This window comes from Lichenostomus cassidix, chromosome Z, assembly GCF_008360975.1.
Source record: "Lichenostomus cassidix isolate B80296 chromosome Z, HeHo_3.0, whole genome shotgun sequence".
Classification (NCBI taxonomy): domain Eukaryota; kingdom Metazoa; phylum Chordata; class Aves; order Passeriformes; family Meliphagidae; genus Lichenostomus; species Lichenostomus cassidix.
The window spans coordinates 13,850,850-13,878,826 of record NC_139511.1 but is presented as its reverse complement, the minus strand read 5'-3'; positions in this window follow the sequence as shown (position 1 = coordinate 13,878,826).

Here is a 27,977-nt window from a genome sequence, read left to right as displayed (position 1 = left end):
TTGAGAGCACAGTAAAACGTTAAAAGACTGAAGTCACTAGAAATACATCACTGGTATTTTTTTTTAATATCTCCACTAAACTCTACTTATTTATTCTGCTGTTCCTCCTCCATCCCTCCCCCATCATTCTGTTGAGTGGCAGACCTGATTCTTGTTAGTTTTTATTGTTGTACTAAATGACACATTATATTTAAGATAACAATTTTTCATCATCATCTATCAGGAGAATGCTGGTGAAATCTCAATTTGACCCCTCCTGAAGGTCTCTCTGTGTGATGGGTTTTTTTACGGTGGAGAGAGTAAAAAGTTTTATTTGTTATTTTTGCATTTCCTGTTTTGAAAGCAGGGTTATCATTATAATTTCAACATATAGAAACTGTGGGAAATTTTCTGTTCTAAAGAAACTTGATGGCTTAGGTCTACTGTTGCTAACATGCATTTGGATATGATCTATATGGTAGAGCACTTTAGCTTCTGCTAAATCAGGTTGTGGTGGAGAACCATCAACAATTTATAAATTCAATACTCTATTCTCATGACAAAAAAGATAGCTACATATTAGTAGAAAATTAAGAAAAAGGTGAAGGAGAGCGCCAGCAAAGTCTTCAAAACTGTGCGTATAGATATTTCATCTTGGCATTTTTGAGCACCAAAAAAGGACCTGAATAAACAGCTAACTTATGTGGTCTGTTTTCATTTGCTTCATGTTGGAAAGAGTGGAATGTGTACTTATTGTGCTGTTGTGGACAAAAAATTACTGTGAGGAAAGCATCCTATCTTTTCTCATATTTAGTAATTTGCAGTGGAAACTTGAAAATTGATGTTCAATTTTCTCTAAAACATTACTGCTATCAACTGGGTAATAAACAAAATCCTGAAGTTTACTGGGAATGTAAGCAAGGTTTAAAGCAGTAGGACTGAAAGAGATTTGAGGGCAGAATGAAGTAATCAAATTAACTAAAATTCAGATTTACTAAGATTTAGAGGTAGTCCAGCTACACTGTTTAGAGGAACGTGACCCTCCAGCCTCAGTTATCTGGTGAATTCACTGAAGTGCTAGAATTTTAAAAGCTCTATGGGGGAAACAGACACTCAATCTCCAGAACAATGAAGCAAGCCTTGAAATATATGAAATACAACATATTTCAGATGTTGTATACCAGTGCAGACATAATGGACAGACCCAATTAGTAGAATGTCTGCTCAAACCAGAATTTGACAGGGGCAAGAACTTACCTGCTGTGAAGCCAAGTACTGTATTGGACCATGCCTGTCCTATGGGAATCCCAATGTTTTTTCCACTGGATTTCCGACGCGCTCACTGGCTGAGAGCTAAAGTTCTGTGTAGGAGTGGAACAGTTCCATTATTTTTGGTGGGTTCACAGGTGACCTCACACTCCTGCAACACAACTGACATAGCAGCTTGGAGCCAGGAGGGAGATTGAGGAGAGAAGATTAACCTTGAATAACATACTCATCATGCTGGCTTTAAGGGAATGTAACAGTATTCCTCATTCTTCTAAATCCTGGGATTCACCTCAGACACAGTTGTGACATTCACATAATTTCTAACAGTCTTACAGTTTTAGACCTTTCATTTCCATTGCATAATGGTTCATGGAAGAAATGTTACTGCAGAGGCAATAGGCCTAAAGGAAAAATGGTATTTATGTGAATATCTGAGAAAAAATAAGTAATATTTATTTACTTTGTTTTGACTATTAGTGTTAAATTGAAAGCTGTACAATGTGGAGCTCTGTCATGTCACTGATTTAGGTATATCCCAAGGTTACCCCTCAGTATTCTTATGGGTTCACTGGTGTAACTTTCAGCAAAATTGTGTCACTACATTGCATGTCAATATCCACACTTTTGTCTACTACTTGGTATTAAAGAACATTTCTTAAAGTAAGTGATGCCATTTAACCAAGTCCTGAATCACTTTTCTAATCCCAAAGAAATCCCATCTCTAATCAACAGCAGACATTGTGCTTTAGGGCAATTTCATAGTCACAGATTAAGAAGGATAGATGCAATCTATTTCCAGGACCTGGACCCTCTGATAACTTTTGTCTTCTCTGTAGATGTTACTTTGAATTTAACTCATTTTAGTCCAATAAGATTCATTAAGCTAAAGATTCTACAAAACCTAGTGGAAACGTCTGTTTTGTCAACACAATGTGATGACATAATTTGATCAAATTGAACCTACTCCTCCAAATCCAGCTAATCTGAAGAGGGACTGCTTGAGGAAATATTTCTAAAATTCAGGTGGCAAGGAATCTAAGGCTGTTTTCTCATGAAGCATATTGCAATCAAGTTTGTGAAGATTGCTCTGCAAATCCAGTGGATCTGGGCTTAATTTTATTCTAAATGCAGAACCAGGTGATTGTGTTTACTGTGGGTACATTTATCAAAACAACAACTTAAAGAAACACACAAGTATGACATAAAGTAACTTTGCAATATTGGCTCAGTACCAATCAAGGATTCCCAGGAAGGCATATATGAAACAATTTCTTAAATATGCAGTTCAGTAGTGAGAATTAATCCTGGGACATTGACCTTTTAATTTGTTCTTAAAAAAAACCCCAAACCCCAAAAACAAACAAAAAAAATCCAACCAACCCAGCATCAGAGAGATTTCTCTCCAATCACCATGTTTTGACTGGGTTAACTAGAGTGATTTTTTGGGGGGTTTTTTGCATCTGAAAACAGTTGTCTTTTGTATGTTTTTCACCACCCTATTCTGCCTAGAAGTGCAAAAATGCCCCATGAAGACTCAAGAAAATGGGTAAAGAAAAGTGGCATTGCTGTGCAGAGACAAGAAATGATGGTACAAATATTTTTTTTCAGTGGACCACTGAATTAACGTCTGACTGACAGAGGTGCAAAACCTATTCCGACTGAAGAGCCATATTAGTTTTTTTGCTTTTCCATCTATTTTTCCTTCATATGACAAAAATTAACTCAGATGTTACAATTTTTAGGAACATTCTATTTTATATACAGAATCACAAAGATCAGAAGAACAAATTATTTACCTAAATTTTCCTAGTATGAGACTCCACTTGGATGAAAACTGATCTTCTTCCTTGGACCTCTGGAAAGCTGAAGGACACTGAAAAGAACAAAGAAATCTTAAAAATATAGCTGGTCTGAAGCCTTGAGTGCAATGTAAAAGGAATATTTAACAGATGGTAAATACAGGCAAAGTGTGTGTTAGGGAAGCAGAAATGAGTAAAAAAATTGAAAAAGTTCTGTAGGTAACACTGAAGCAATTATTTCCCCAGTATCTATCAGTGAGTTTTTCTTCTTTAACAGTTCGCTTATCAGAATGTCACTTTTTATGATTTTCACTAAATGCAGCAAACTGCAGGTTATTAAAAGCAAATATGTAAGAGAAAAATAGAAAAATCCCTTCCTGTTACTAGAAACTTTCACATATCTACTAGTCCCATATTCACAGGATCAGCCATACAGCAAGTGGGGTGTTCCCCATGATGAAACCCCTGCACTCCAGTCTCAACTGCTGCTCAATAGGCACCCATAACTTCACCGGGGTTCTCCACAGAGATCTCCAAACCCAGCAAGTCTCCTAACAGAAAGGCACTGAAGTATTTTGAAAAAATAAAATCACTTTGCAAATATAATAGTTCATGATATGTGAGCTCCTTTGGGCCTCTCTTCACTCTTAACTATAGCTGTGACATGTCAGATTGAAATCCAATGAGTGCTGTGTTTTTTCTGAAAGTGTTTCAAAATGCATAGACTTGTGCATCCACAAAATGGAGCAAGAGAGGCCAGAAAGGCTATTCCTGCTGCTTGAAGAAAGAGCAATACTTTTTCTCTACAGCTGTAGATACACTTCAACACCATTAAAACTGTGGTTATTTACACTATGGGAATGTTCCTGACCTCTGCAGGCAGTTTAAACTTATAGGTTAATCCTTTCTTTTTTCCCATGCAGAGTTTTTACAGCCATAATTTTTCATAAGCTATCTTCTTGGAGAAAAACGTAATACTTTTATGAATGTTACGGGGATGAGGTGAAGCATATGTCAGCAATTTTTTGGAAATAATTGATCTTATTATGCTTTGCAAGTGAAAATCCATGCATCTGTCCTTTTCACTGAGATATGTTTCATTAATGGTGATACTGTAAACCATTGTATCATAAAGTATTTGCTAGACACCATTTTTCAAAAGAAGAATTCTTTGAAGTGTGTCCATTTGTCTGTTTAAATCCTCTCTTTACACACCAGTTAGAAGCATCATCTGTCCTAGGGCCCAAGCCAACCTGCTCACTCCAAGAAGCTGAACATAATTGTGTTGTGAGTGGGAACCAGGCATCCTAGACCCCTGAACCTCCTCTGAGCTCTCAGAAGGTGAAACAGCTGGATCTCATTGCCTATGTTAGACCTCAGTAATTAAACAGGTATCTATTGTTTGGAAAGTGATTTTATAAAAAGTGTGTTCATAGACTGCAGCAGATACTTTATAAGCTCTAAAGCTCACTGTCAGGCCCTGAGATTTTGCTATGCCATTGGACCACACCTCCTTCTTCTGGAGCCTGTGTTTCAACCCCATTCATGTGTTGACTCTCCTTTTGCCTTGCCCAGCATCTTGAGCTAACCACTCTGGGCAAACAAAGGGTGAGCTTGGCTTCTCTGCAGCCCAAATGCTGAACCATTGCATTTAATTTTCCAGTAGCAGCATCTGAGAGTTTGACTGGCTTGTTTTCTGGCTTATACTGGCTGTTGTGATGTCTAGGAGAAGTCTGAAGCTAGAAAGGAGTAGTCTGGTGGTCTATCCTTGCAAGTTTTTCTTATTCATTCACATTTAATTGTCACATATATCCCCTGCCACCTGTCAGAACAATGGCCCTGAGAAAATTCCTCTTGAGACCTTTGTGTGATATGAAAACCTCATCATCATGTTTATTCACATGGTCTGTCTGCATGTTCACTCTGTTTACTCCTGCTCGCCTTCCTCTCACATTTATGTTTCCTTTCTCTTGCAAAACCATAATGAAATTATTTTGTGGTTGGCATGCATGTTCATAAGATTTCTCTGCAATACAAGGCCTCCTGATTATTTTGGTTTCAGGATCTGATTTTAGACTCAAAGCATAACAATACGGTTCATATCTCCTGTTCCATATTCATAGATTGATTCCAAAATCAAGATTATTATAGTCAAAACAGAAATGTTTTTGTCCTGTTTCTTCTTTTTCTCTTTCAATTAGAATATGAAGATGGCATGGATTTCTGTTTTTAATAAAGTTCTTAGGAAATCAGAACTACCTATTTACTTTATAGCCTCCTCAAAAGAAGACCACATGAAGCAGGTTGGAAAAGTTTTAATACTTCTTCTTATGCTAGATTAATTTCCCATCTATGCTGTCCTCCAATAGCCTCCAGAAATAAAACTTCATGTTTATGTCTCTAATGTCTGCATGCTGACAAAGTTTAATATTCCTTCTATCTTTTGCACAAGTCTCTTGAGTTAATATTGTATTAATAGTGAATGTACTAAATTAGTGTAAACAATACTCCCAGTGAAATCTTACAATGAAAAATGGTAACATCTTTGTGTAGTCCTAACATTTGGATGGAGTAAAGAAGCAGATTATACTGCAAATAGATGGAGGATCTTTTCCCACTCTTGTTGATAACTTTCTGATGAGGACACACAAAAAAAAAGGTAAATAGGCTGAGTGTCCTTGCTTTGCAAAGTCAACTCTCTATTTGGTAAGATATGTGATGCCTGTCTCACAGACAGGAGCTTACAATCCTGTTCATTAATTTTATCACTAACATAAACTTTTAATATGCATATGATCAGTATATGGGACTTTGAGGGCAGCTTAAAATGACTGTAACCTGTAATTACTACTCCTGTACTTGATTATAATAATCTGATTGCAATTATTCAGTGATTTTAATACAAGCCCCAAGCTATATAACAATAATTCAAGTGCAGTGATTGGGAACATGTTTCTGTTTGGCTGTGAAATGATGTTTTAATTCGCACTGATTCAGGGATCTGGCTGTAGTTCTATTCATGTAATTAAGGCACATTTATGCAGTCAAGTACAATAACTTTAGTTTGAAGTGAATTTAATTGGTACAAAGACTCTACATGAAGTCAAAATGGATCATAAGCATGAATTCCTTAGATAGGAATAATAAAGCAAAGATAGCAATTCTTGGCAGGTTTGACCATTACAATGAAATGGCTAATTTTTGGATAAAAATGAAAAGGCACATGGGAAGATGGGAGAACATGTTTACAGTACAGCAAGATACATTTTAGCTAGGGTACAAAATTATTACTAAAATTTTTTTCATTTCCATGCTCTTGTCTTAGTCCTGAGTTTAAGCCCATGATCAGAGGAAAGATGTTTAACATACTCCTCAAAATGCTTTATTCTTATGAAAATTTTAAGTGAACCTGTTTTTAAATAAGATTAAGCTCTGAAGGCAATCTCCTCTGTTGTCTCTTAGATCTTCCTTTCAAAGTCAGACATGGCAAAAAAGATTTTCACACAACAAAATCAATGCCTCTAAAATGTGTATTTTGAAGACTTATGTCAAAGCTATTTTCAAGCAATGGAAATGTCTTTGCAAGCAGAAGGTTTCACTACCATTTGAAACCTGCTTATTAGACAACTAATAAGATGCTTCAGAAAAGCAACTGTCTCACGAGTAGATATATTAATTTTATGTTTACTTATAATATAAAATTATACCTTTTTCTTCAAGAAAATCATATTTACTTAATAAACCAATGCTTCTTAAACACAAGAATGTTTTTGTTCAGACAAAAAAGGAAAGCAAATAACTTAATTACAATACTTTTTTATTAACTCTTTCACTTCTCACTTGAACTGAAAAACTTTGATGCCCCACAAGAGAAAAAGAAAAAAACAAATGCATTAATGAGCATATGTGGTTTTATGGGGATAACACACTTTTTACACAGTGACTTCCTAGGTTTCCTGTGTTTGTAATGGTTTGTGGGAATGAAAATATTTTAAGAGAAAACCTCCCACAAACAAAACAAGCAAACCAGAACCTGGAAACAATTTAGAAAATTGCACTAATAAGAAATCACCTGGAAGAGCTTATGTCAAACTGTGTACTTGGAGAATTTTTTTCCCACCATTACTATTACCATCCTCCCACAGAAGCTTTTCTTTCTTTTATTGGCAGTGATAATAAAAAGCATAATTTACCGATTATGTGTGAATTAAGTGTTGCTAATAAACCAACAAATTGGTTTGGTAATGATTTTGTTTAAACTGAATTAACTGAATTTTTTAGTCTGTGACATTTGGCCATAAAAACCAAAATTTAAAATGCAATTTAGATAGATATTTCTGAATTTCATCAAGTTATTACTATTAGGTACTTCCAAACCCACAATACTGTCCTTAAACTGTTTTGATATCTGACATCCTGCTCCAAGAGAAAACCCTGCTGTGGTGAAATATCTGATGTCACAATGGACTTTGTATGGAAGAAAACTAAACATATTTTTAATTTTTATTAAAAAAATTAATAAAACTTACTGTTATAACTCCTACAGAAGGCAGAAAAAATGCCTGGCTACAGAGCAGATCGATCAATCAATCAGTTTTGACCTTCTGTTTGCCAGTATTGCAAGACAAAAATTCTAGAGGTTCCAGAGAGAATTCTTTAACAGTGAGCAGACACTAAAGTGTGTTTAACTGTACCATAGGTGCAATGGCCACTCTTACTACTGCACAACAACTTTAAAAATGATGTGTTACCAGCACATGCTATATTTGCTTCTTCTTGCTCAGAGGCAAACTAGTAATCTCTAAGAAACAAGTTGTGTCTACTTACAAAAATAAACATTTTAAATATTGTTTTAACAACAATAATTTGTTAATGACAAGTACCATGACATTGTGATAAAAAACTTCTTTGGAACTTGACAGACAGGATATACCAAAAGCTAAAGAATGAATGAAATTGGGTCTATATCTGCTTCATCAATTCAATGTTTTAACAGATTAATAAAATCTAATTTTTTCATATTTTCAAATACTCCACAAATAGAATGGGCTTCAACAATGAACTTGGAAAAGCTTGAGAGGGAAAATCTGATATAATATAATTTTTGAGCTCTTGTCCTTGGCAGACATTTTTGAAACTTCAGAGTTTTAAATTTTATTTTAATATTTATTAAGGGCTGTTTAGTTCTCTCACTTCTGTGGTTTTGGTTGTTTTTCTTTTTTTCTGATAACACTGATTCTATGGAGCAGACTTGAAAAATCAGCACAGGAATATAACATGGCTGCAGTACTAAGGGCTAGCTATATCACTGCTTGAGGCCCTTCCACAAGGCGTCTGTGTCAGAGCAGGCTTACATCCCAACAACTCATGCATTAAAAAATCTTTGCCACCACTTGTCATGTGGTTATGGCAGTGTGGCTGAAGTTTTTCTGCTTCTACTATCAGGGGTGATCTCCTGGTGTTTTGACATCGGCATGTATGAACTTTAACATGCCTTTCATTCATGCTGAATACCCTTAGATTTAAAATATATTGTCCCTGGCTCTAAGCATTTAAAATCAGCCCTTAATTGGTGTGAAGGCAAATATTTTTATCAATATATACTCACTGATTTGTAAAGGTTACGCTCCTTAGAAATGTTGACAACAAAAAATAAAATGAAACATTTCATAGTTTACATGACCATAACCAAGCAAATGTGGACCAAACCCCACCAATGAATCACAAATTGAGCATGCTTGCACTTGTGAATCTTACAATCTGTCTGTGGGAGGACCTCTCTTCCTCCAGTGTGTCACCTGGTTCAGAGCTGGTCTAGCTTTAAAAATGTAGTTAAGAATCTGTTCACTATGTGTTTGGATGTTCTCAAGGGCATTATTAATACCACTCATATTTCAAATTATATTTCATGACACAGTGTAATTTATTTGTACACTGAATCATCACTTGGCACTTTTCCTGATGTGTCAAGCACCAGATTATCAATAATAAAATATAATAGCAATATTTTAAAGCCCTAAATTACTGTATTTCTAATATGAATTGCTATTTTGATTTTGTAGAGCATGCAGGCACATGAAACTGTTAAAATAAGAAATCAAAAAGCTGTTAACCGTCACACTTTTCTAAAGGAACGTAGAGGAAATGTCAAAAAAATTTAAAATTCCTCTCTCTTGTCCTTGTTCAAGATGATATCTTTTTCTACAATCTCAGTAAGTATCTAGTAAAGTTCAGCCTACTGAGAGAGCAGAGGTTTGAACTCAACAAGTCAACTTCAAAATATTTGTCAACTCTGACGGTCTACTCAGTAATGATCACACAAGTGTGAACCAATAACATAAAAATTGTTAATTGAGGACTTGAAAACATTATGCACCCCCCCCATTTATTGACTAAAGTTGTGTGATGTGGAAAATAATTTTTTAAAATCTTTTTAGGACTAATGAACACATTTCAAGAGATTACTACTGTGTCCTCAATTCATCCAGCTTCTCAACTACTGCTCCAAGGGAATCATATGAGTAGTTGACCTCTGTAAGATTTTAAGAAGAAAAACAAACTTCATAAAACTTAATCACATTAGTTAAAGCTGTAAGGATGTTTTAATGCTCCTCCTAAGCCACCCAGTTCCATTACCTGAAACCCATCAACGTAATCCTTCCTTAAGAAAGAAATGAATCAAACTGAAAAGATTTGTAATTGAATTACCCTCTGTCTCATGGCAATTAGAAACATTTTTTATCGGAACACCTAGATATAACCTTGACTTCTTTGAATTAGTCCATCAACTCAGATAATAGGAAAATGCAGGAACAATTTCATAGTGTTGTAAAAATTGAAATTATTTCAATATTGTTGCATGCATGTCTTAGGATTACACAGTGAGAGAAAAGAAACCAAATTGAATTTAAAACAATCAATGGAATGCAAAGCCAATACAAAATAAGTCAAGGAGTACTGAAGAGCTTTTGTTCCTATAAGTACAGTTACATATCTACTATTTTAATTATGTTCTTATTTTTGCAACTTCAGACAATATTTCTTATGTCAATAAACTGTTACAAAAATTTACTGTTGGAAAAACCTTAAAAATATTGTTCATGGAAGTTCAGAGCTATGAGCCTTCTAAAAATAGTATTTTCTTGTGCTTTTGTTTACTGTCAGTTTTTATGGAACTTTCAGTATGAGAATCAAAGGCAAATGCAAAATCCACTGCAACAGCAAGTAAATACACTAAGTTATAATCCTGCATTTTATATTCCACCTTCTTTTTATGTTTAGAATCACAAATTTTCCCTTGCAGTTTTATTCTATTCCTTGTATAACAGAAAAAATGCTATCTTCAGAAGATGAGGCATTGTGGAATTAGATTGCCATGGAGCTGTTTCTTTATCTCCTTATTTGAGTGTAGGTGGTTATTTTCATGTTTTGTGATTGGGTTTTTTGGTGTTTTGGGGTTTTTTTTCCTTTTTGTGATTATAATTCTAGAGTATCGGAAACTCTTCAAACAGCAGATCTTTCTTATCTTTGCATTCGCTCTGCTGTTAATTTAGTGTAAAAGAAGTATCTTGAACAGGAAGAAAAGAATTAACTGTCAAAGGGGAGTGGAATAGTAAAATGTGTTTTCCCAAATGAAGATACATGTTTAAATGTGTTGAAACATACCTGTTATTTCAAGTGAGAATTTTTACTCTGAGTGTAAATGAAATTTTTACAGTGATGTTTTAAGTTACGGTTAATATTCTCACACAAGCTTTTAAAAATTTAAGTTACTTAACATACAGTCTTTCACAGTACAGGAAATATGGGAAACAGCTCTGGAAGATGTACTCCTACCTACTTTTTCTGTGGAGACCTGTCTTGTTTACTTCTTTCCAGCCATAATGTGCTGTGGCTTCAGTGGAAACCAGAATAGAAAAACTGAGCTGAATTCTCAGCCCCACTGGGAATAAACAATGCAGCTTTACTCGTCAATCCAACAAATTTCATTGTTTTTACCACAAATCTTGCTGTGTGCAGTGTTTGGCCAGCTATTTGGATCATGTGAACAAACTACCAGCCTTTTTATTTTAGCAAAGGTATTTTTTTAGGTCAAACTCCATCAATATGATGTATAGACCTAAATCACACTATTGATCAGAATAAACCTTCAAATTTAGCAGTAGGTTAAAAAATATTACCTGTATTCCCATAGGTTGCTGGAAAGAGTTGAATACATGTTGTTTGGGAGATGGGAAGTGTGTTCTATGGATGAATATAATAGGCTTTTTCAGTAGAGGAAAAATAACTGCATTATAGCAAATTGTCAGAACTAATTACCAATGCCAGTCCTATGCTACTTCTGCTAGATGAGTTATCATTATTTTGTTCCATGTTAAATAACACAGAAGACACTTGAAGAATCAAATAGATGACACAATTAAAACTTTGATATCTTTTGAAAAGTTCCATGATTATTGATTCAAAAGCATCCATGAAGGTCTAAGAGCCTTGACTTTTTTTTAGTAATACTTAAGTTTTAGATGGACTTCCATATGGGTATCCAAATTTCACATGGGCAAGATGGTAGGGTTACATTGAAACTATATGATCTATTGCTCTTTTCTTTGATCTTCGTGTAGTGGAATTATACATTAAAACTATGTGGGTTTTAGGTTTCACCACAGGATAGCTATTTCCTGTCAAAGTACATTTCAAACTTACTTCCTTTATTTTGAAAATATTTGGCTGTTATAGCAACAAATACATAATGGAGAAAAATTATAGATTGAAAAAGTAATTTGAGGGTCACGTTTATTTAGAAGTGATTATTTTCTACTTAGATCTAAATATGTACAGATCTACTGTGGATATGAGACCTGCATCTCTTGTATTAAAAATATGCCCAATTTAATGACTAAATCACCAAGGATTTATTGAGACTTAACTTGCATATTTTTGAGCTTTCAGTCAGAGGCAAAAAAAAAATTACATTAGAGTGTTTTATACATGTGTAAAATTTTGTGCCACTTCATATTTTTACATGAAATTTGGAAGAAAATTATAAATTAAATTTTAAATAATTCTGCCTAATAAAAGGAAAATCACACAAAGGCATAATTTAGTGGGAAAAAATTTTGGTGGTTTCTTTTTTAACTGGTTTTGGTTTTAAGAAAAAACACATTATTATCCATAGCATTAGTACTGTGTATACAATATTCTTCATTTGTATTTACCACCATAGCAGAAATCCACTGGAAATCATTAAAGTCAGTATCTATGGCACCTGCAGGCACAGCAAGGAGGTGCAGCTAAACAAAAAAGTATCAGCAGTCTGATGAAAAGAACTGTGGGAATTTTGGCAGATGGAATTAAACAATCCAAACCTGAAAAATATTAAAACATGATCTTCCAGTACCAATATCTTCTTATTTCATGTCCGCATTCTGTCAGCAGCTTCTTGGACAGCAGCTGCTCCCAGCTTTGGGAGCGGTCTTTTTAGGACCATCAATATTAAAACTTGTCTGTTACTAGAACCTTCATGTGGTAGGAGTCGTTCTTGAGTTGCAAGACAAGAGAAAATCCATTAGCATGGAGAAATTGCACTAACTGGAGAAACATCAATATGCTGCTTTTACGTTCCTCTGCTGACAGAGTACACCAAGGTGAAAATGTTTCACTGTCCTAACACCTTACACTGGGTTAGCTGTGCTGGGGCATGGCATTATGGAACACACAAGACATAAATTTCTGCAAAATTTAAACATTTTGGTCAGTTACTCCCATATGCCTCGCAAACCCTTGAACTTTGCTTTTTCCATGAAGGGTTAAATGTTAATGCCACTGGGCTTCATAACAGTACAATTAAATAGTAAGAATGGACTAATATATCCATGTAGAGGAGAACAATAATGGATTAACACCTACCAAAACAAAAATGATGCAAACATATATATATACATACACACACATACAGATTCTCAAAAGCACGGAAGGATTAAACTTATGTCTTAAAAATGTGCCAAGGCAGAAGCAAGGAAAATGTAAATGATGAACTATAATATTTTCTTTCTTTTAATTTATTTACTTAAAGCAAATATGAAATATTGTATCTGTCTAAATGAGAGAGATGTCTTACATACATAAAAACATTCTACATAACATAGGAAATGATATAAAAAACTGGTAAACTTTATAAGTTTAAATACAAAAAAATTAGGAGCATGCCATAAATTCTTAAACCAGGCAAACTGTAATTCTTGTTTATTATAGTTATTTAATAGTGAATACATATTTTACTTCCCTGTGGAAATTTCACAGAATCACAGAATCATTTAGGTTGGAAAAGACCTTAGAGATCATCCAGTCCAACCTATGACCTAACACCACCCTGTCAAATAGACCAGGGCTCTAAGTCCAACACCCAGTATTTTTTTAAACACCTCCCAGGGGTGGTGACCCCACCACCTCCCTGGGCAGTCCATTCCAAAGACCAGTCAGTCTTTCTGTGAAGAAATTCTTCATAATATGCAGCCTAAAACTCCTCTGATGCAGCTTAAGGCTGTGTTCTCTTATCCTGTGGCTGGTTGCCTGGGAGAAGAGACCAACCCCCACCTAGTTACACCCTCCTTTCATCATTTTAGAGAGTGATAAAGTTTCCCCTGAGCCTCCTTTTCTCCAGGCTAAACAACCCCAGCTCCCTCAGCCACTCCTCACAGGGTCTGTTCTCCAGACCCCTCACCAGCTTTGTTGCCCTTCTCTGGACACCTCAGCATCCTTCCAGAACTGGGCACAGCACTCAAGGTGCAGCCTCACCAGTGCCAAGTACAGGGGAAGAATGACTTCCCTTGTCCTGCTGGCCACACTGTTCCTGATCCAGGCCAGGATGCCATTGGTGTTCTCGGCCACCTGGGCACACTGCTGGCTCTTGTTCAGTCTGCCAGCAGTCAGTACCCCCAGGTCCCTTTCTGCCTGGCCACTGTCCAGCCACCCTGTCCCCCATGGGGTGCATGGGGTTGTTGTGGCCAAAGTGCAGGACCTGGCACTTGGACTTGTTGAACCTCATATCATTGACCCATTGACTCTATCCAGCCTGTATAGGTCCTTCCCAGGGCCCTCCTACCCTCCAGCAGATTGACACATGCTCCAAGTTTGGTGTCATCTGCAAATTTGCAGATGGTGGACTCAATCTCCTCATCCAGATCATCGGTAAAGATATTAAACAGGACTGGGACCAACACAGTGACTGGGGGACACCACTAGTGACTGGCCACCAACTGGGTGCAGCACCATTCACCACCACCCTCTGGGTCTGGCCATCCAGCCAGTTCTTAACCCACAGAAGAGAACACCTGTCCAACACATGGGCTGACAGCTTCTCAAAGAGAATGCTGTGGGGACACAGTGTCAAAGGCTTTGCTGAAGTCCAGGTACACTACATCCACAGCATCCCCTCCATCCCTCAGGCAGGTCACCTGATCATAAAAGAAGTTCAGGATGGTTAGGCATGACCTGCCTCTCCTAAATCCATGCTGGCTGGGTCTGATCCCTTGCTTGTCCTGTAAGTGCTGTGGAACAACTCTCAAAATTACCTGTTCCATAACCTTGCCAGGCACCAAGGTCAGGCTGACAGACCTGTAGTTCTCCAGATCCTCCTTCTGGCCCTTCTTATGGATGGGTGTCACATTGGCCCCCATGTTACAATATCTCAATGTTTTACAAATATTAATGAGTCTTTTCTGACAGTTCTGTGTGTCTACAGATGCAGTCAGGTTTCTGTCACCAAAACTACCCTCTAACTCAATGTGCCAGACTTAAAATGCTTGCAGATATATTTTCAGAATCTACTCCTTTATAATATATTACATATGCTTTCAAAACTCAACTTCTACCTCATTAAGAGCAAAGGGGAAGATCTTGTTACAGAATGAGGATGGTCACCTCACCAGCAGGGACAGAGACATGGCAATGATGTTTAATACATTCTCTGACTGTATCATCAAAATGGATTACAGACCAAGGATGTCTCAGTGCCCTGAGATGAAGAATCGTGACTGTGAGAATGATCAGCTCCCAGCTGACCCTGAAACTGTGAAGGATCTGCTGCTCCAGCAGGATCCCTACAAGTCCATGGGATCTGATGGGCATAACCAAGAATACTCAGAGCTAGCTGATGTAATCACAAAACGTCTCTTGATTTTTGAGAGATCTTGGGAATCTAGAGAGGTCTCAGGTAACTGGAAAATGGCTAACCTTGTCCCAGTTTTCAAGAAGAGCAAGAAGGAGGACCCTGGAAACTGCAGGCCTGTCAGTCTCACTTCTGTGTCTGGTAAAGTTATGGAGAACATTATTCAGGGAGACACTGAAAAACACCTGAAAGACAATGCAGTCATTGGTCACAGCCAGGACTGCTTCATGTCCTGCTTACCAAATGTGATTTCCTCTTATGACAAGGTGACCCATCTAGCTGATCAAGGGAAGCAAGTAGATATAATTTTTCTGAACTTCAAGATAACTTTTGATATTATCTCTCACATTATCCTGGTGAGCAAAATGTCTTGCATACAGCTCCATAACTGTGTTATGTGATGTGTGATCAGCTAGCTCATGGGTCAGGTGCGAAGGGTGACAGTGAATGGGGTGACATCAGGCTGGTGACCTGTCACTGGTGGGGCTTCTGCCCTGTGCTCTCCAATATCATCATTAACAATTTGGACACAGGACTTGAAGGAATACTGAGTAAGTTTGGTGATGACCATAAACTGGGAGGAGCTGTCAAGTCCCTTGGAGGCAGGGAGGTCCTGCAGAGAGACCTTGACAAATTAGGGCAATCACCAACCATATGATATCAAGCAAGGGAAAGTATTGGATTCTGCACCTGGAATGGGGCAACTCTGGTTGTGTACACAGACTGGGGAATGAGATGCTGAAAAGCAATAATGTGAAAAGGGACTTGGGAACCCTGTTGAGGGAAAGTTGATTATGAATCAGCAGTGCCCTGGAAGCCAGGAGGGCCAAGTATGTCCTGGGGGGCATCAGGCACAGCATTGCCAGCCAGGCAAAAGAGATTTGCCCACAGCTGTTGGTACATGTTAGTAACATCAATTTCTACTTAGTAATTTGGTTTACTGGCTTTATTACAATTGCTTTAATATAATTGCTTCAATATTGCTTATATAGTGCACTGTACTATCATAGTAGTTATGGCTCTTATACTCTGTAGTAAATAATTCTGATTAAGATCTATTTGTCTAATCATTATAATAATTTATATTTATATTATTTATGTTTATGTTTATGTTTAAATATTGTATTAAAAATTATATGAGTATTTATATTTATATAAATTTATCTGGTTTTCCATCCTTCATCATGTGGGAGAAGGTTGTCTAATGTTTCAATTAGACCTATATAATCCTTTACACATAAACCATTGACAAAGTGTGGGGCTAAGTTTGGATCCAACTTCACCCTGACTCTTCTCCGAGAAGGAGCTCAGAAAGCACGGGGGTCCTTTCTGCATTTTGTGACTCAACAGGAAGGCTCTTTTAATAAACTGTGAAGCTCCCACACTCCCTGTGACACTGGGTCACTGAGACATCTTGGAATGAACAAATTAGGAAAACTTGTTTGTAAGCTCCACTGTTATAGATGCAGTTTTCCAAGGATTTACTATATTTCCGCCATTACCCGAGCATGTTCTGCCTCATCTTTTCAGATGCAAAATGTCTTGAGTTGCTGCTGGAGGATTTTTTAAACAGAAAGAGGATATGTCTCTCTCATTTCCGGATTGTTCTCAAACATGCTTCAAGTTATTCCCTCAAACAATGAAGATTGTTTCTTCCTAATTAAGTGTTTGAGCTACTGAAAAACCACTACCTTTATTCATGTTTGATCTTAGCAAATGCAAAGCAATTTAATTGAAACTTTTAAAGCATTTAGCATGAAGCCTAAACCATGTGATTTTCCACTTTGATGGTTCAGGTTGGGCAAGCTAATATGAAATTAAATATCAGGTTTTAGAATGATAAATATTGCTTTGACTTGTGAATGACTCAGAAAATCAACAAAGTATCTCTTTTCCGCAATGATGCATTTTTTTCAGTTGACCTGAAGGCTATTAATGATTCCCTGAGGAATACAGACCTAGTTCAAACTGTACATGGATCTTATGACAATAACTCAGCATTTTCTCCTTTCTGGGGGCAATGGCAAGGGACGGCATTTGTTCTACTAATCCTTTGCAGAACCACAGGAGGATCTGAAAGCAGAGGAGGTTTCCTCCTCACTGCTTTGTTTCAATGTGTTGCAGAGACAAATGCACTCTAAATGTTATCCTATTTGCCTGAGCTCTCACCAAAGGTCTGCTACAATCAACAAATGCTTGGCTTTTAAAAGCTAGACTGAAAGTACACAGATGGTCACAAAAAAATATTCCAAGATATTTTGCTGATACCTCAAAATCCCTTACTGGGGATTAAAATGTAGTAAGTGAATTCATTAGAAGTCAAGTGTGCTGGCCATTACTCTGGAAGAAAAAGAGCCATTTTATCTTGCAGTTGTAGGTCACACAGATAAATTTTTCCTTTTTAATGTAGTACTAAAAATCTCTTGTCTTTGATGAGATGTTATAAATGTCACGTTTTTTTCAGTTTTCCACTCTGTATTATGGTATCCCTCTATTTGTTTAAAAAAAAAAAAAAAAGGAAGGAAAGAAAGAGAAGAACAAGAGTACCTCAGGAGCCAACTTCTTATTTCAAGAGTTGAACAAGGGAGAGATGCACATAGATATGTATAACCATAAGAGATAAGATCAACATACCTGTTCACATCATAACCCTGAACGCCAAACACGGAGATACAAGACAGTTGCAGTTTATTACAGCATAAATGGCATTAAAGTATGTGACAAATCCATGCTAAATCTTAAAGTATACTTCACACTGCAACTTCTCTACTAAAATTAATAAAAACAGTGAACAAAATGTGAAGGCTTTAACTTCAGTCCTGGTTTTCCTTCACTGAAATACAGAATAGCTCAAAGTCAAGCACTATATGAAGTGATTTACTTTTCTTTTATGAAAAGCATTAGAGAAATGTCATTCTATTGTATCTTACTGTATTTAAGAATTAACTACTCTAGTACAGCCACAAGAGGTGAATACATGTACTATGATCAACCTCATCAATTACTACTCACCAGCAATTAATGTAAAGCTGCCTTGAGACAAGAGATTTGCAGACAAAGGAGTAAACACGTTATTTAAAAAGGGCTTGTATTTAATCCTAGAATTTTTTTTTCATTCTAAGATGACCTTATACTACAGTATTTTCTTTTTAATAATAACAGCCTTTGAATTAAATCATGCAATCAGTATGCCACAAGCCATTTCTTTCTTTGGTAGGAGGAGTTAGAAGCTCCAACATTCAATTGACCTGTTTCCAAATAATCTACAGGAAAAAAATGAAGATTAAGTCCTCTAACAAGAGCAGTTTTCACAGAGTAGCATACAAAGAGAAGGATTCGGTAAAAAGATGAGAGGGCAAGCCGCATTGTGCTGGCTCACTTAAATCTTATTTCCAATTCACTAAATGTGTTATTTGACTTGGCAAGTGAGTTGGTATGTGTATTAGATCAGCAGGGAGCCTAATCAAGGAGATGCCAAGTTTGCTGCAGCCCCTCTGTGCAGCATTAGCCTCAACTAGTGACCTTAAGCAAAGTGGGTGGTTGAACCCAAAAGAGAATAGCATTAACTTTTGCTTGAAGTTCAGCCTGATTTGAAGTCTCCCTTTGTGCGTTATTAAAAAAAAATGCAAAAAGCATTCAACAGAACTGAATCTAGTCTGCTCAGCACCATCTTCACATGCAAGGCTTTATAGAAGCCTGCCTCCATTAATGCTGACACATGCAAAAGAAATGAAAAGCATTAACTCAGCTAAGGCACTTGATTTTGCAGCTGTAGAACAATTCACTTTGGAACACAGTAACTTGAAGTTGGGAAGTTTTGAGGTTTTTTTTTTTTTTTTTTAATCCAGATAAACTGCTAATTTGTTAATTGCCACAATAATTTTATGCAAATATTAAACTTGTCTCAAATAAAACCAAAAATCATAAAACCCTTATATGTTTATACCCTCATTTTGCTAAATTGGTGTACACAATTTTTAATCACTTTCTGCATTTACAGAATCAGAGAGATTAATGTAAACCTGCCTTTTTCAGTTTTTCTGAACTCAGGTTTATTTAGTCCATACATCTTGAAAAAATCCCAACATTTCAAATAAGGATTTATTTTTGTCCTAAAAATACCTTACAAAAAATCCTGGTTTTAAATATTGTAAGAGATAAGCTTTTTTAATATTTATGTTTTTCATTACCTCTGTTTCTATTAAAATCAAAATTTATGTAAACACCCTTTAAAAAATGTTTCTATGATTTTTTTCACCTAGTGTAGCTTTTCTTTGCAATGCTCTTTTAGGTTGAAGATGTGGCTCAGAGGAATTACCAAAGTACATGCTATAAATAATGTTAATGGATTCCTCTTGTAAATTTTCAATGTTTTCATTGTTTTCCCAATCTTATTTTTACTGCGTTTTTAAGCTAAGTAGCAGAATTAGTTTTCTATCTGTTTCCTCTATCAAGGGTCTTTTTGTATTTCTATTAGTTATTCAACTATCATCTACTCCCCAATATTTTTGTATATATGTTCTCACTTTATCAAAAAAAGATTATTTTTAGCTTTCTAACCCAAATGAATCAAGAGAACTTCAGAAAACAAACAAACCCACAACTGCTTGTGTACAGCTCTGTTTGTGTTGTGTATTGGAGCTGCATTTCACATTTTATTTTGTCTGTGTCCTGTGCATGTCCTGTTTCTTTCTCTCTCCCAGTCAGAGATATGACATGAAGGATAGCAGCACCACATTCAGCTCTTTCTCCTCTTATTAAATTGCACCAGTTTTTAGTGTCTAGTATTCCTCCATAACCACAACAAAGAAACTGGATTTACTGGGGAAGAATATTACATAAGGTCTCCTACTCAACAATAAATAGCAGATTAAGTAGACAGATGTAAAATGTAATCTATTTTCCTAATAGAGTATAATAACTTCTTTCATCATGTAATGAACAGTCAGGAAAAAAATCCATTTTTTAGCCCATACTTGCAGCAATAACTTACCAAACACAATTCCTAATAAATAAAAACTATACTTCAAATTATTTATATTCAAAGATCTGAGAAAATTTCACAAACTTCCATTTGTCTCAGATGCTCTATAAGCAATATAAAGGTATATTCATTACAATCTCCAACCGTGGCCCTTTTGGTCCAGGTCATTGGGTTCAACATTGTAAAGAGCTCCCCATCTTGCCCCCAGCCTGTCTGCCACAAGGGGTTCCTGCTACAGTCCACCACAAATACACATCACAGTCCTCCATTGACTGCAGGGGCACAGTCTGTTTCATCATGGCCTCAAGGGAATCGTTGCTTCCCCTGTTCCAGGCTGGAGTCCCACCCATGGGAGACAGTCCTCCTTGAACTTCTCCAACATGGATCCCTCCCATGGGCTGTAGTTCTTCACAGACTGCTCCAGTGTGGGTGCCCCAGGAGGTCACAAGTTCCTGCCAGCAAACCTGCCCTAGCATAGGCACCTCGCGTGTCACATCTCCTTCCAATGTTCACTTGCTTTGGCATGGGGCCCTCCATTGTAGCAGTGAGGTTAGCCCAGATGAACTTGGAGGCTGAAGTACCTGATGAAACCCCCTGGGTCTGAAGAGACTTTAGCACAGGGTGACAGAAAGATGTTTCCCCAATACACCTTGCAGGTAGCCTCCTAAATATGCATCAGGGGACAAGAGCATTGGGTTTCGAATCTCTCCACTTCTTTATCCTTTTAGAGTTAATAGCTAGAATGTTCCTTTACCTGTGGTTTATTATTGGTTTTTAAAGTTCTGTAACCTCCTCCCTTGTACCCCTATTCCCCAGCTCTCCTGTCCATCCTGTATCCCCCGCGTCCAGGTTGGTTCCCCCCTCCAAACTCCTCCCATATCTCGGTCCCTTTTAACCCCATGTTCGCTTCCGTTCTGCGCTCTGCACCTCTGGATCCAGCCTCGTTCCTCTCACCTCCGACCCTTCCCGACCCCACAGACCCCGCACCGCCCTGCTGCATCCTAATAAACCCTGGATTTCTAAGGCACAGAGCTGCATCTCCTAATCGCCTGTCTCCTGCTCTTCTCTGTCGGGGAAACAACCCGCTCCCACGTGCATGTGGTGCCCCGGCTCTGCCCAGCCCTGACTGCGACCCTTTTTCGTGGGGTTTCAGGGGTCCTGCTGCTTTCCCCAGAGTGAGAAACCTCACTCCATGGGCTACAAAGGGGGTCTCTGCTCCATCATGGACTCATCACATGTCACAGTCCCTTCAACTTGAGTTCAGGCAGAAGTTTCAGCCTGTCCAGTAGAGTGGCAGAGAGAACAGCAGCAATATCCTGACTATCTGCCAGCCCAGGAGCATCACCAGGACTGTTACCATAATGTTCCCAGGCACAATACAGTGAGGGAATCACCAGTACATCACTACAGTGGGTGGTGAAAGTAGAAAGCAGCCACAAATGAGCACTAAACTCTAATATACAGTCAGTAAAACGAACTCCACGGCAAGCACAGGCACCTGCTCATTACTACCTAAACAGCAGTAACAGCTATAAATTCAATCTAGCACATCCCAATCAAATCTGTTGTTATCCTAAACATTTTGTGCTCTCAGTTGGGTATCAAAATGGACTGTTGTGGTTTAACCCCAGCTGGCAACCAAGCCCCATGAAAGTTTTCTCACTCCCTCAACAGCAAGAGCAGGGAGAGATCTGGAAGAGTAGAAGTCAGAAAACTTGGGATTCGAGATAAATACAGTCTAATAAGGAAAGAAAACGTTACACACACAAACAAAGCAGGATAAGGAATTAATTCAGTGCTACTGATGGGAGGGCAGGTGCTCAGCCATCTCCAGGACAGCAGGGCCCTATCATGCATTGTGGTTGCTTGTGAAGACACACACCATTGCTCCAAATGTTACTCCTTCTTCCTTCTTCCATCCACTTTATATACTGATCATGATGTCACATGGTCTGAGCACCTCTTTGGTCAGTTTGGGCCACCTGTCACAGCTGTGTCTGCTCCCAACATCCCATGAGCACCAGCTTCCTCACCAGCGTGGCAAGTGTGTGAACAGCAGAAACAGCTTTGGCTTTGTGTAAGCTCTCCACAGCAATAACAGAAACATTTCTATATTTTCAACCCTGTGTTCAGCACACATACAAAACATAGTCCATACCAGCCACTGTGAAGAAAATTAACTCTACCCCAACTGAAACTAGCACAGACAGAAAGGCTAACTTCTTGATAAAAAGAATGATAGCAAAACAAGTAGCTTTAGTCTAACGACTACGTGGGTAGACCATGTAAGCCTCCTTGACTTTGCCTCATACATCAGAAAGGATATGAAAAAATCCACAGTCCTGTGATGGCTTAGCAGGAATGCAGCATTTGGGCCATACTTAGAAGATAATTACCTGGAAGATGTAATAGGCAAAAAATTTAGGCAAAAACCAGTGATGACAGAACCAGGACCCAGGGGTGTACCGAAGGCTGTTGCTGGTCATGTTTTCTTCATTCTCATGTTGTTTGTCTTTTTCTAGACCTCTCAATGTCTTAACTTTTAATATTGTGTACCATATTGCAGGAAGGTAAATGGGAGAAAAAAAAAATAGTCTGTGTGCATGTAAAGCTTTAATTTATGATTAATTCCTATGGATGACTTACAAATCCCCAGGAAGTAAAGTCTGTAACAAAAGTGCTAACCCAGTCTGACCCACAGCAGCACTACTGGGTGTCACTGACATATCAGAGAGTATGGTATAAAGGACAACCATGCGAAGAGGGTAAAATGAGGGGTTAAAAGTCACACCAAACATACTGAAAAGACCTGCAGGCTCCTCAACCTTTATTCTTTAATTGGGAGGAGAAGAGTTTTTACTAAAGACAAGTCTACAATGTAGGCCGGCAGCCCAACTGGGCAATACCCTTGATTTGTGCGGTTCACAGCAGTTCTCTTCTAATGTCTTCATAGAGACTTTTTTTTCAAATGTAGTTAACATTTTAGAAGTATAAAGGTATTTTATTAATTTTTTTTAATAAAACCTTGACTGCCAGAAATACTTGCAGTTAGTAATCATTTGCAGACTCCTTTCCCCTTTCGCACTGCAGGACTGAGGGCAGTAACACAGCTGGCTGTCAGCTCAGTCCTTATTACCAACACCAATTATTGGTCAGAAAAGCCTACTATTCGTATCTGGCTACATTTCTTCACACAAGATGTTAGGAACAAGAAATCTTAACCTTGTGATAGTAAATTTTCCTGTTTTTTCTTTTTTTATATTTTATCACAAACCTTCAAATAAGAGGAAATAATGAATAATTTTACCTTTGATTCTTATTTAAGGGCAGATTTAAAAAAAATAGGCTATATTGTACAAAAAACGACAAAAAAACCCCCTTCCTCTTGTGGATCTTGCTGGCAGGTATTATGCTTTGGAGAAAAAGCCATGGCAAACAGAGCAGCAAGAAAATTGAGTGCAGTAACTGAAAAACACCTGTGATTCAGGATTCCTTCACAAGAAGTATGCTTAATAAAACCAAAGTAATTTAAATGAAATCAAAATTTATTTTCGACCCGGAAAACACTTGTGTTAGAACTGGATATAAACACTTAAATATATAATCATCATTACTCAAAGACACTTCCTGAAACATATCAGGAACTGCCGAGAGAAAAAATTTGCAGATATATTTAAACAAGCCAATAATTCAATTGGATGGAAAAGGAGCTCAAATAATTTTTATATTAGTAACAACAATAGTTATTAATGGTAGATGTTGTTAAGAAGATGGTATTTAGTAAAAATTACCAGCAGAGATACTTTATTAGGTTTTGAGCCTTTGTTTCTGATTTGCTGTAACAGAAGACTTAAAATTTCACTGAGAAGAAACAATGTGAACTGTACCCGAAAAAATGATCTTCCTTCTAGCAGGAAGGTCTGTCTTCCAAGACTATGAGAAGGCATGGTATAAGGCCAGTGGGATTTTTGTCAAATGTAGAGAGGTGACAAAGAGTTTTTGTGTGGAGATTGGAATCTGTTAAAGGGGACATACATGTCAAGATAAAGCTCTTATAACAGTCTGGAAAACTTGATACTAAAGCTCACTTAAGCTACTCACAAAACCGAAATATGTTCTGTGAAAGTGTGCCATAATCTCTAAATATAGAAATAAATGCAAAGTATCACCAAAGTTAAAATGGAAATGTCACCTATAAGTCAAACAAAAGACTCTGACCTGTAATAGGACTTCTTTTCCCTCTGTTCAACCTGAGGTGTTTATGTCAATTTCATAGTTGCTGAATGGAAACATAAACCTCTAGAAATGTAGGAGAGGTACTATATTTGAGGGCCGGTTTCTCTATGTCTTTGGCTAAAGAACTGAGATCATCAGCTGAGGTCAAATACTTAACTCTTAGACCAAGTCTGCTAAGATGAAGTCCAGCTGTATAGTCTCACAGTTCTTTACAAAGTCACATGCCAACACAGACTTCCATATTTTGCTCATCTCCAGAAACATAAATTGCTTTGGATTTATCTGGGTTTGTTCTGGAACTTTGTTTCTGGTTTTTATTTTTGGGGGGTTTTTTGGGGGTTTTTTTGTTGTTTTTTTTTTTTTTTAAGAGGGAGATTACTTTCATGTTTGTAAAGAACAGTGAGAATTTTCTTTCCTAAAAAAGAAAAAGAAATTCTGTAAGTGCATATTTTCAGATGAACAGTGGTGGATGGACAATTTTCAAAACAATGCACTCTTTGGCCTTCCATATTCTCTTCTACAGGTTTCTATCCGGGATAAAACATCAATCTTCTGCAAGTATTAAGTACATTTTATCAAAAACAAATAACATGGTGATAAAAATGTAGACCTACGTTATGAAATATTACTGCACATGGAAATAAATGTTTAGAACAAATTACATCATTATTTTACTGAAATTGTCCTCATTTTATCCTAGCCTTTGGTCCAAAACAATCATGTATTGTAGTGACACTTAACACAAAATCTGTAAGGCTTGCATGAGCAAGGTTATTTTTTGAGAATATCCAGGATTACTGCTGCAAAAATGTTATTCTTTAAATAATGAATATGTTGACCATTTAGCATGAATAGTACCTGTCATACTTCATCAAAGACAAGTTAAGGCCACCAAAAGGAAACTTTTGAAACCACATATAAATATTTTCATTTCTTGTTATCTGGTACTTTTCCTACAGCACTATGTATCACCTCTGAATTGCCTAATTAAGAATGAAGTTTTCCTTCTATTCTGGTTCTCAAATGCATGTTTTTGCCTGCTGTGGATTTCTGTTCAGTATGTGCACACAGGGAATCAATTGATTTGTAATTAAAAAAGAAGTTAATTAATAATTAAATTAATAGTAATCTCCCTTTTAGAATTAAATGCTCAATTTATTTGAGAGCAAATTTGAAGCTCTGTAAATACAAAAAAATTCTGTTCAAGTTCCTTCCATGTTTGGCCCTGAGTAATCCAGGCCCAGTTCTTGAAATCTGCCATATGCAGATGAACTGCTTTGCCTTGAGCAGTCTTCCATCTGCACTCCTCCCAGGATTATTTCATAAGATATGCAAACCTCCACCTTTTTCCTTCCAGTTGCTATTTTTAAATAATCAAATTCTTAGTTCATTTTAAAGTATAACACTCTGAGGATACATACAGTTTCAACAGACAGACATTAATTTAAATTTATTTGGCCATGAAACTATGGTTCTGTTTGTATCAGTATAAATCTACCTTAGCTTACTTTCTACTCTATCAAGTGATTTGTGTTTTACTTTGAGAAATGAAGCTTGGTTTGTGAACTTGGTTTGGTTAGCAACCTTCCCCTTTGCCCCCCTTTTTTTTGAGAAGAAAGAGGTCAGTAAACAGAAGATACTGTCTCTTCATAAATTCAGATCATAAAGTAATTCCTAATAAGTAGTTCAAAAGAGGTTAGAAAACAAAAATCCATTTTTGGAGTTTGGGGCATCATCTCATTAAGGGTAATATTGCAAGCCTCTAGTTTGAAAAAGGCACTGACTCAAATTTGTAATGATTTCACTTTCAAATTTCTTTTATCTCAGCTGCTGCTACATCAACAAATACAAGTGCTTCAGATATATAGGCAGACTAATGAGCACTGCAGCTGATTACTAAAATATTGTAATACTTCCCAAGGCAAAATGACATGTTTTTCAAAATTAAGAAAACAGAATACTTCTTCTTGCTTCTACAATGTATGACCTCAATCTAAGCCTCAAATACAACATTTCCCAGCACAGTTGAAGCAAGAAGTGTCTCACAGGGATTCATTTTGTGTTGGGAAAGGTTCTAATTTGCTTTGGTCAGTGTGTTCACTATGGCTGTAGTGATCTTAAAGTTTATAATGTGCTTTCAAAAATCTCAAATTCCTTTTATTCTTCAGTAGTCCTTATATGCAATTATTTTTTATTGACCACATTTGTAGTTTGAGAATTAGAATTACAAAAGTTACTTAAATATTGTGTTATAATAGGAGAGAAAAATTTGTAAAAATGCTCTAAAATTCCTTCTCAGGAACCAGCACCACCTCTCAGCCCAGCTCCTGTAGAAGACAACAGTAAAAATACTCTAAAAGCATATCTTTCAAAATTTATTTCTGCTGGATGGACTGATAGTCAGAATGGGACAAGGGAAGGATATTATGAAAGGATCCTCAAATTCTAGGGCAGAAATGTTTTGGGCTACATGTTTTACTTTAAGCAGCCTTGAGAGAGAAGAAATCTAAGGCAAACAAGGAACAAAGAGATTGAAAGGCACTTTTGCCTCCCCTCTCCCTGTTCTGCAAGTGCTGTGCTATGTGTCCAAACCACCATACAGAAACTTCCCTGAAAATTCAAAAGTCATTATCTTGCCATCTCCAGTGAAATGTAACAGCTGGATTTTTTACTATGATTAAAATTCAGCAGTTCAAACTTCCTAGCAATTCTGTTTCCAATTCTGTGACGAGGGATTTATCTTAGAAGTGCAAGTTCACTAAAATGCATGCTAATATCTATCAGTGTTTATACAGTATAGAACCCAGGCATACGCTTAAGACCAGATGAAGACTTTTTAAGAAATATCTTTTACTGAAATGGAGCTGCAGGGAGTGGAGAGTACTGAGTTTTCAAACAATTGTAACCACCTGACATACATAAATATATATATTTCTTCATAATACTTAAAAAAAACCCTCAACAAACCCCAGAAAACTCACAATATGAGACATCTGTGGTCCTCAACAGCAGAGAGCAACTAGTGGCGTCTCAAGGGACTCATCACAGAATTCAGAGATTTTTTTTGTTTTGACTCTCTTTCATTCCGGGTTTGAAGACAGATTGCTTTACAAGGTACATCAGCCTGCAGGGAATAACAATTTCCTTTTTCCTCTGCAACAAAACAAATGGAACTTTTAGAACTGTTTATCTTTGATCAAAAATATATTACTTAACACACCAAATAAACAGCTTTAAAATTTGTCATTGAAATTATTGCTTCCTGCAGCAATTTTTAGTGTTTTTACATTTGCTGGGCAGTTGGTAACAAGAATGGATATCCTTGCCATTTGTTTTTTATTTATGTAATGATCTTAGGAGAAACATTTTGAAATACAAGCTTTCTTTAAAGTAACTAGATAAACTACCACACTGTCAGGAATTACACACCACTTCCTCACTAAATAATCATGGGAACTCAAGCAACAACCACAACCCATACACATAATACATGAAATGATACAGAACACATATAGTATGTTTCTGTGGTAACATATTCATCCAG